Source organism: Elaeis guineensis, chromosome 2 (genome assembly GCF_000442705.2).
Source record: "Elaeis guineensis isolate ETL-2024a chromosome 2, EG11, whole genome shotgun sequence".
NCBI lineage: Eukaryota > Viridiplantae > Streptophyta > Magnoliopsida > Arecales > Arecaceae > Elaeis > Elaeis guineensis.
The window spans coordinates 90,289,626-90,300,284 of NC_025994.2; positions in this window are offsets into that span (position 1 = coordinate 90,289,626).

Below are 10,659 nucleotides of genomic sequence, written 5' to 3' on the forward strand. Positions count from 1 at the left end.
TAGTATTTGATCAGAGAATTGAAGAAATTTAAATTGTAATTATGCAAGATTTTATGAATTATTGTTAAAATTAATTGTTATGGATGTTAAGGTTGTAGTGATTTATTTTGGCCTTGCATATTCTTTAGGGCTTGCTCTAAGGAGTGTGCGGCCATCACGTATCCGATCCGGATGTTGGGTTCGGGACGTGACAGAATGGTATCAGAGCATAGGTTTAAGATCACTAGAGATTATAAAGAGATATTAAAACTTTATGTAAGATCAGTAGGATGTGACAGAGTGGCATCTGAGCTTTGAGGTTAGGTTACGTTTATTTGGAGACAATGATACAAGTGATTAAGATATGACAGAACAGTACTAGAGCCCAAGTTAAGGTCACTAGGGATTGTCATATAGGTGATATCAAAACTTTAAGATTATAATCAATAGAGTATGATAGATAATATTAGAGTCTGAGGTTATAATCATTAATGATGTAATAGAATGATATTACAATTTAGATTATGATCATTAGAGAATATGATTTAAGTGGTATTTAAGCTTAAGATTATAATTATTTGAAATTATGACTTTAGTGATATCTGAACTTAGGTTATAATCGTAAGGAACAAGATAGATATAAAAGAGGAGATTCAATATTTAGATTTCGAATCAATAGATATTAAGATGAAATTTAGGTATAAGTGGCATATTATATCTATAATAGAATTGATGAGTTATATTTTAGATTTCAATTAGTAAGGTTGACCTAAGTATGAAAGGAGTTGACCTTGGAATAAAGTAGGAGGTATTGATAAGTTATGTTGAGTATACTAGAAGATTTTAGAATGTAAAATTTATATGATTGAAGATCATGATAATTTTTTTAATTTCGATGATAATTGTCTGAGCATTATGAATTTGGACTTATCAAAGAAAGTTAATTAGGGTATGGTCTAAGAAGAAATTACATCATATGAGAGAGAAATATTTTTGAACACTGAACCTATAAGAGGTCATATATGAAACCCAATCTTAGATGAAAAAATATATATATATATATACTTAAATTTTATTAAGAGAATATGAGATACACATCTTGGTGAAATTTTTGGTTACTCAAAATATCATATTCTGAATATGATTCCTTGATCTTTCAAGTTGCATTGAATTTCAAGTCAATAGTTTATTTTTTTTAAGTGGATCAAAAGTCTTTTGATATTGTTGTTAAATTAAAGAAGAAAATTTATTTTGTCAGAGTATGATATACAGGTTATGATGAAATCCTTAATAATTCGTATTACTATCTTTGGACTAGATTTTTTTTAATTTTTCTTATGATTGTTGAAGATGGTGAAGTGTACTAATTGTTCAAGTCAAAGTTCAAATTTCTGAATTGAACTAAGATATCTTGTTAGTGTTAAATTTTGAATGACTTATATAAGGGACAAGATTTTGTATGGATTTATCGATTAATATTAAGGGTTGTGATGAAGGGAGCTCTATAAGAAATAATCAAGTTGATTCTACTTAAGGATGTTGGTTTGAGTTCTTCTAGTTTGACAAGTTGGAATTTAATTCTTAAAAAAAAAATTAATTTAAAAATTATCTAAATGATTATAAGGTAAATCTAAGGTTAACTTCAATCGATTCTAGACATGTTGGATTCTTGAAGAGTGATGAAACTTATGCAATGAGTTCAAACATAGGAAATGGATCAAGATTTAACTTTTATATGCTATACCCAAAGGTAGTAAAGATAAAGAAACTTAAAATTTTGTCGTAAGTCTTATATGAAATTTGAAGGTTGGATCTATTCTAGATTGATCTAACATATAAGGATATCTTTATCTTTAATAGACTTATATAATTTGATAAATTAAAATCAGAATACGCAGCAAAAGCATGGTGGTTTAAATTGATTAGAAATATTAATTCTTTGATTCCGAAGATATTATGGAATACATTAGTTGTAAATAAAGAATGATTTTAATCTGATCATAGTCGGATAATTTTTGTTAGTAGGTTATTTCATTGTAGATAATGCCAAGAAATTTTAGACATCTCAAGTTACAGCTTGATAGTTCTGGTATTAGTTCAAACTTAGAAAGTCCTAACATAGATCTCATATTTTTATAATTTAATATTGTTACTCGAACTGATATAGAAGATTGAGGTTTTCTTAAGATGAGAGTCTACATATAAAATTTGTTGGAAGGTCAAGAGAAGAAAGAAATCGATGATTGTGAAGAGTGACCGATGTTTGACCTTTATTTATTTTTCTATCAAGGGTAGCCTGAGATAATTATGAATTTGAGTAGAATGTATTAGACAAATAATGGAGGTATATTAATACAAGTCCAAAATATTACAGTTCTTCAAAAAGTTAAGAAATCAATAAGAAGGGATGAGTTTGAGATTTCAAATAATTTTTGTTATAACAAGATCATGAGAAATAAATAATATATATGATATTATCGTAAGTTTGAGAATGACATGAAGAATGTATACTTTGAAATAGGTATCTCGAACGACATAACCTAATTTCGAGGACGAAATTATTTTAAGGAGGGGAGAATGTAATAACCCAGATATTAAAAAAAAAATAAAGAAGACTCCTGTTGGGAGTCTTCTTCCACCTGAGTCACCGGAGGAGAAGTTGGAATCCGAGGGGGATTCATCCTCTCCTCCACTCTATAAGACCCCCTCTCCCCCTCCTAAACAATCCATGGTGATCACCGGTCTCTCTCTCTTCTTTCTCCTTGTTTTCTCCAGTTGAAGTCAAGGCCTCCCGTACTTGTGCTCGTCGGAAATTGGAGCTGACGACACTGCCGGAGCTCGAGGTAAGCCCCTCCCCTTCTTCCTCTCCCTCTTTCCTTTCTCTCCTGGCCCAAGACCTCACCGCCGGCCATCGATTTTGCTAGAAATAAATTCCAAAGAAGATCTCCTATTTTTCGAAAAAAAAAGGGAGAGCCGCCGGCCGAACCCCATCGCCGATCGGCTTCGCACGGTCGGCCGTCGTTGTCGGATCTCCGGCCAAGCCGTCGGAGCCTGAGCCACCAAGGGGGGGACCTCACGGTCTTCCCCTGTTTCAGCCAAGGGAGGCCGCGGGAAGAAAAGAAAGGAAGAAGAAGAAGAAAAGAAAAGAAAAGAAAAAGAAAAGAAAAAAAAGGAAAAAAGAAAAAGAAAAAAAAAAGGAAAAAGAAAAAAAAAAGAAAAAAGAAAAAGAAAAAAAAGAAAAAAAGAAAAAGAGAAAGAGAAAAATAAAAATAAAATAAAATAAAAAGAAGAAGAAGAGAGAAAAATTTTCTCTCTCCTCTCTCTACCTTCACTCTCCAGTTTCTCTCTCTAGACTTTTCTCTCTCTTTATGGATTTTATCTCTCTAGTGTCTTTCTCTCTCTCTGATTTTATCACGGACCCTAGGATAAAATTGAGATGAAAATAAGATGATCCGAGATTGCTCCGAAATTCGTACGGTAGATCTGATCCCAGTCCGATTCTATTCGAAATTTGTAACACTTGATTCATATTGAGTCACCCTGATAGGACCTCTGATGATCTCGATCATGACTGCCTCATCGGAAGGATACGAAGATTTCTCTCTCTACTTTTTCTCTCTAGAATTTTCTCTCTCTTCATGGATTTTCTCTCTCTAAAAGTCTTATGGATCAGTGGAGGATCCTGATATATAGACAAGTCCTAATTTTGGTTAATCCTAAGAGAAGTCCTCGATTTGTGTATTAGGATCAATTATCGGTAATTTCTCTATATGTGATTTTTATATTGTTCAGGGTTATGAAGAGATGATTATCTGCATATGATATCAAGTAGAATATTTTGTTAAAGAAATTCATAAATCAAAGAAGAACATTGATTTCTGTGCTCGGATCAGTCATCGGTAAAGGTAAGAATCTCTGTACATGATCATCATTATATATGTTATTTTACTGTTGGTTTTATCTCCTTGATTTTGCATCGTTGGATTTGAGATCGATGAATTTGTTATATCTGAGATACTGTTATTTATTTATGTGATTTTGAGCATGAGTATGTTATATCAATACATATGTATCAGCGATTGATGGTATGATTATATGGATATGACATATTTATTACATTGCAAAATTTGAATTGATTGATGAAGTCAAATATTATAATTTCATGAAGATGAAAAGAAAGAGAAATTTGGTTTGGACTGGCCTTGTTATGTGGAATAGTTTGCCAGGAGCTTATGCTTGGGACAGCCCCCACAGGCTTATGTGTGGAAGAATATGATCCGAGAAAGATCATGAAGAATCTGATCCGAGAAAGATCATGAATAATTTGATCCGAGAAAGATCATGGCCACTTTGATCCGAGAAAGATCATGAATATTTCGATCCGAGGAAGATCACAGAAATCGATCCGAATAAAAGATCGTCGCATGATCCTGGTAGTCCAAAGCCAAAGCCAAAGCCAAAGCTAAAGCCAAAAAGAAAAGGATTAAAGACGATGTGATAATAGAAGAAAATAGAAAAATAAGACATGAAACAATCGTTGAATAAAATTGTTTTTCTTATTAATATATGATGATGCATCTCTTTTGATAAGACAGATAATCTATAAATGTTTGCAGTATTTTGGACAGTGAACATCAACTTTTATGTGTTATTGTTTATTTTTATTTTCAGATTTTATTATTATATTGGTGTGATATGAAAATTTTTACTGGGCTGTAAAGCTAACACCCCTTCATCTTTCTTTTCTTCTTAGAGTTACAGGACATTCATGATTGGCTATGGCTTGGATTTACGGGTGAGCAGAAGGATAAATAGAGTGTCATAGTATTTGATCAGAGAATTGAAGAAATTTAAATTGTAATTATGCAAGATTTTACGAATTATTGTTGAAATTAATTGTTATGGATGTTAAGGTTGTAGTGATTTATTTTGGCCTTGCATATTCTTTAGGGCTTGCTCTAAGGAGTGTGCGGCCATCACGTATCCGATCCGGGTGTTGGGTTCGGGACGTGACACAAGATTGGATGATAAATTTCCTCCATGGCAACAATGATCTCCCTGCACTTATGGGGCAGATCTGATCAAGATTTGTTGCTCGTGTGCACTTGTGCCCACAATAAGCTTTTTATTACTCCGACCATGCCTACGCACCGGTATTTCTGTTCAAAGAAGCTTCGATGGGGGTGAAACTCCCAACTCCTATTCTACATTCAGGCATTGGATGTCTTGCCCAAAAAACTAGAACCTGCTTTTTGCTCCATAAACAGAAACCAAGGATTTTTACCAAAAAAAAACAGAGACCAAGGAAAACATGAACAAGTTCATCATAGGCTCAACTTCTAATAGGATTCATGAGCTTCCATTTTCAAGACCAAGTGAGGAAGAACTAATAAGTCAATAAAATCTTAAGGAATGGAAATGGGCAAAATGAAAGTCTGGATACAGATGACACTGACAGCAGGAAGGGATCCTTCTTTGTAGCATGAAAGGTTGAAAGCTAGCTGATAAAATCATGATAGACAATAAGAGCAGGGCATGCTGAGAATGAAAAATGACAGATGAAAATGCATTATTTGATTTTAAAATGTTGACAGGTCCCCCTAGTCCCCTATATTTTCTAAGGTATCTACAGCAAGATATTATAAAATTTGTTTCTCGTACAGGCCTATCAAACAACGTGGCAAAAGCAACTTGTTTGCAGCTATTAGGCCGGACAATATAACAGAGCAATATGTTTCTTTAGAGGCTAGACACTGTAGAACTCATGGTCTTCAAGCCAGTTCTGGGGTATGAGATAAGTACTTAAGAATTACTAACCTTATCAGCAAGATAAACAAAGTGCTAAATACATCCCAAGTCACACAACATTTGAGACTTCAATGTGCAGAAAGATACCTTTTATTATCCAATTTCTATGAAAGAACAACACACGCTGCAGAAAAGGGTAAATTAGAGGAATTGAAGTAGCAGTCTGAGAATAAAGTGGTGGAAGACTTACCGAGAAGGTATGTTCATGTGCTGCAAAGACTTAGAGCTGAAAATGAAAAGTAACTTGTGTTCACAAATACGTCAATTGTTGTGTGATAGGCGGCTGTGAGGGAAACTGTTGTTGTTGTTGGGCAGCAGATGGGTCTAGAATGCTATGATGCAAGGGCAGCTGTGTATATTGACATGTGTATCTCACGGGGTTGTCATCATCATCTCCACAAATTTTTTCCCAGGTCGCCACCTATTGTGTGTGGATACACACGTGTGCATCTACATGCAAGCATATGCTACTGAAATATGTGTTTCACTGTGCCTTCATATATAACACAATCTAGTTTCCCTTTGAACTCCAATCCCACTCCGCATGAGCATCCCAAAAGTTTTCATCCAAAACCTTAAACCCAAGCTGTAATCTCCAGGAAGTCGGAAGATAACCATTTTGCTCAACAAATTCTTCACCTTCTTTTGTGAGTACCAAGCCAGGATACTTATCAGTAGCACTTATCTCTTCAGCCTGGGCTATAGAATAATACCAGTTGCGGTAAATTTCCAAGTATGCAATCATCCATCAAAGTGTAGCATCAAATTCATTAAATAAAATGTGCATTAAACTAATTAAATACTCTGAGAAATGGAGTCAGATGTTAAATTGTTAGGACTTGACGCCTTGAGATTCAATCCAAATTAAGCCTACAGCGAGGTTCGTGGCGAAAAATGAAGTCCAACGAGACCAAGATAACCCCAAACGGAGCTCGGATGGAGGAGATACAAGTTTTTGAAATCGGCACGAGACTCGAGGCGACGGAGGACCGTAGGCGGCGGGCCAGCGGAGCGGCGGCGGCGCGCGGCCCAGACGGGGCCAACGTGCGGGACGCGCGACCCAGGTGCGCGGCCCAGCTCGTGCGCGGGCCCGCGCGGGGGCGTGGCCCAGGCCCGCGCGCGCGGGCCGGCCCAGGTGCCTTGCCTAGGCCTGTACCCCGGTCCACCATGGACCGGGCGGTCCACGGCTGGGCCTATGGACCGCGTGGGCGTTTCTCACGTATTTTTCGTGGTCCAAAATACTATTCCGTGGACCGGAGTGCGATCGGAGGGCGTGGGTGACTCCCGGTCTTGATCCAACAGCCTGGAACTTGATTTAGGTTGATTAAGGAGTCCTAAACCTAATCTAAGCCATGTTTAACCCTTTAAAAAGGCCTGTGAGACACAGAAAGTGGCTTTGTGGTCTGGTTTTTGCTGAGGATGCCGCACGGAACTGGAGAAGAGAAAGAGAGAGGCATGAGGCCCCTGAGAGAGAGAGGAGCAGGATTTCTGGACAGCGGACGTCAGGCACTTCAGGGGTTCAGGAGGTCTTCCAAGAGAGAGAGAGAGCTTTTGAGAAGAAAATTTCTAGAGAGAGAGAATTGGATGTACAAGAGTTGAGGGTGAAGTCTCCTCTTGTAAAATTTTTTTTTCATAGTGAAGTTTGCATGCCCCGTGGAGGCGAGCCCTTTTGTGGCTGATCCACGTATTTTGATTGTTTTATTTTATTTCTTCTTTCTTCCTGCTGTATCGCATGGACTGAAAAGGTCTTAGGAGGTGGTGTCCTGGTCAGATATTCACTCAACAAGTGATATCAGAGCAAGACGGTACAAGGACGCAGATTGCAGCGGTGGTGAGTAAGACTGAAGATGGAGAAGACAGGAACAATTAAGATGGAGATCAACAAGTTCGATTGGAAGAGCAATTTCTCCTTATGGCAGACAAGGGTGAAGGACGTGCTCATCCAACAGGGGTTGATCGATGCTTTCTTGTGCGATGAGAAGCCGACCACCATGGAGATACGGGATTGAAAATGACTACAGATGCAAGCGATGAGTACCATCCGCATATACCTGACGGATGAGGTGGTGTTCCATGTGCTGAGCGAGACTTTTTCGACGGTGCTGTGGTCGAAGCTCGAGGAGTTGTACATGGCGAAGTCTCTCACCAACATTCTTTTCCTCTGGAGGTAGTTCTACCAACTGCGGATGACCGAGGGACAGAGCGTGCAGGAGCATCTGAGCCACTTCCAGAAGATCCTCACCGACCTCCTCAGCGTTGGCGAGATTGTTGAGGAGAAGATCAGAGCGCTGGTTTTGCTAGTATCGCTTCTACCTTCGTACGAGTCCTTGGTGACTGCTCTTTTAGTGGAAAAAAGCACCATCAAGATGGATGAGGTTACTGCGGCGATACTCCAAAACAAGGTTCTCAGGAGGGAGAACCCAGCTTCGAGCTCAGGTGGCGGTAGCTCAGCTTTGATGGCTTCTGGAGGAGCAGGAGGCGGTAGACGGAGCGTCAGAAAATTGCAATGAGGACGATCAAAGTCCAGGAGGGACTTGAGCAAAATCAGGTATTACCGGTGTGAGGAGTTGGGGCATCTAGCTAAAGATTGCCCTCAACTAAAAAATTGGATGGTGGCTGCTGTAGCGATGACCGGCAGCGATTCAGATGAAGATGTTCTGGAGATATCTGACGAGGTATCTACTTCTTCCCAGTAGTGGATATTAAATTCTACATGCCTCTATCATGTATGTTGCAGAGAGGAGCAGTTTGACTCCCTGAAGAACAGTAAGGGCACTGTATATCTGCTGGATGGATTGAGCTATACGATCAGAGGCATTGGGACGGTCAGCTGGAGGACACATGACGGTGCAGTGAGAAGATTGGGAGAGGTCCGATACATACCCGATTTCAGACGGAATCTTATCTCACTTAGCAGACTGGATTCGAGAGGCTACAAGACGGTAGCTGGTGGAGGAATCTTGAGGGTACTACGTAGCGATAAGATTATACTGGAGGGGAAGAAGGGGAGCAGAGAACATTATTACCTAATGGGGAGCCTAGTGTGAGGTGGAGCTTCGGGAGTCAGGTGGAGCCCAGAGCGAGGTGGAGCTCCAGGAGGCGGATCGGACACGAGAAGGAGACTCAGGAGGACGAGAGGCAACGTCGTAAGGTGAGATTTCTATTGCCGCATGATAATGCCCCAAGCATGTCTCAGGTCAGGAGGAGCACAGCATACGATGGAGATGGGATCGAGCAGCTTGGCTCGACTCCCATGTTTGCCCATCTATGATCAGCAGGCGATTGCCTCAGGACATAAGGGCGAGGAGATCCAGAAGCTCTCAGAGTTTGGAGGAGGTTGAATATCGAATCGAGGTGAAGATTGTTAGGATTTGACACCTCAAGATTCAGCTCACATTGAGCCCACAGTGAGGTTCACGATGAAAAATATAGTCCAACGAGACCAAGATCACCCCAAACGGAGCTCGGATGGAGGAGATACGAGCTTTTGAAGTCGGCACGAGACCAAAGGCGGCCGAGGATCGCCGGCGGCCGGTGGAGAGGCGACGGCGCAGTCGTAGGCGGGGCCAACATGCAGGACGTGCGACCCAGGCGCACAGCCCAGGCGGGCGCGCGACCCAGCCCGTGTGCGGGCCCGTGTAGGGGCGCGGCCTAGGCCCGCGCACGTGGGCCGGCCCAGGCGCCTTGCCTAGGCCTGTACCCCGATCCACCGTGGACCGGGCGGTCCACAGTTGGGCCTGTGGACCGTGTGGGCATTTTTCACGTATTTCTCGCGGTCCACGATGCTATTCTATGGACCGGAGTACGATCGGAGGGCATGGGTGACTCCCGATCTTGATCCAACGGCCTGGGACTTAATTTGGATTGATTAAGAAGTCCTAAACCTAATCTAAGTCATGTTTAACATTTTAAAAGGGCCTGTGAGGCACAGAAAGTGGCTTTGTGGTCTGGTTTTTGCTGAGGACACCGCACGGAACCGGAGAAGAGAAAGAGAGAGGCGTGAGGCTGCTGAGAGAGAGGAGCAGGACTTCTGGACAGCGGACGCCATGCACTTCAGGGGTTCAGGGGGTCTTCCAAGAAAGAGAGCTTTTGAGAGAAAAATTTCTAGAAAGAGAGAATTGGATGTACAAGGATTGAGAGTGAGGTCTTCTCTTGTAAAATTTATTTTTCATAGTGAAATTTGCATGCTCCGTAGAGACGAGTCTTTTTGTGGCTAATCCACGTATTTTGATTGTTTTATTTTATTTTTTTTTCTTCCTGCTGTATCGCGTGGTACTGAAAAGATCTTGAAAAATGATATCCTGACTAGACATCCATCCAACATAAACATACCTGGCAACTGATAATTTCTTGAATGTTTCAGTGTCTCTTCCACGGCTGGACAACATATTCATGGCAGACGGCTGACTTCCATTTGATTCATATATTTCACAGAGCTTATTCTCACATAACTCAGGACCATCTAAAAACTTATCAATCGCATTGTCAGCTAAAATATTGTTGGGTGGCTGCGGGAAGTGCGTGCATGTAGCCCTCAACACCCTCCTAAGTTTAATCAATCCAGCTCTCTGAGACAAATGAAAAAAAATTGTGGCCAAAAAATGCAACAGATTATATAGTTAGACTAGAATAACATCGATCAAATTTAGATTCAGATCCAATCAAATCAAAAATCCATAATAAGAATTCTATATTGATGATCCAAATCGTTAGACGTGATCTATTACATTAAAACTACTTGTGCACAAAAAAATTATATGATTTGAAAAATCCTAACGTATGCATCAAATAGTCAAAAGTTGGATAACCTAAATAAAATTAAATTAGATATATTTTTTGATCGTTTAATACAAAAGCTAGAAATCTCTAAAT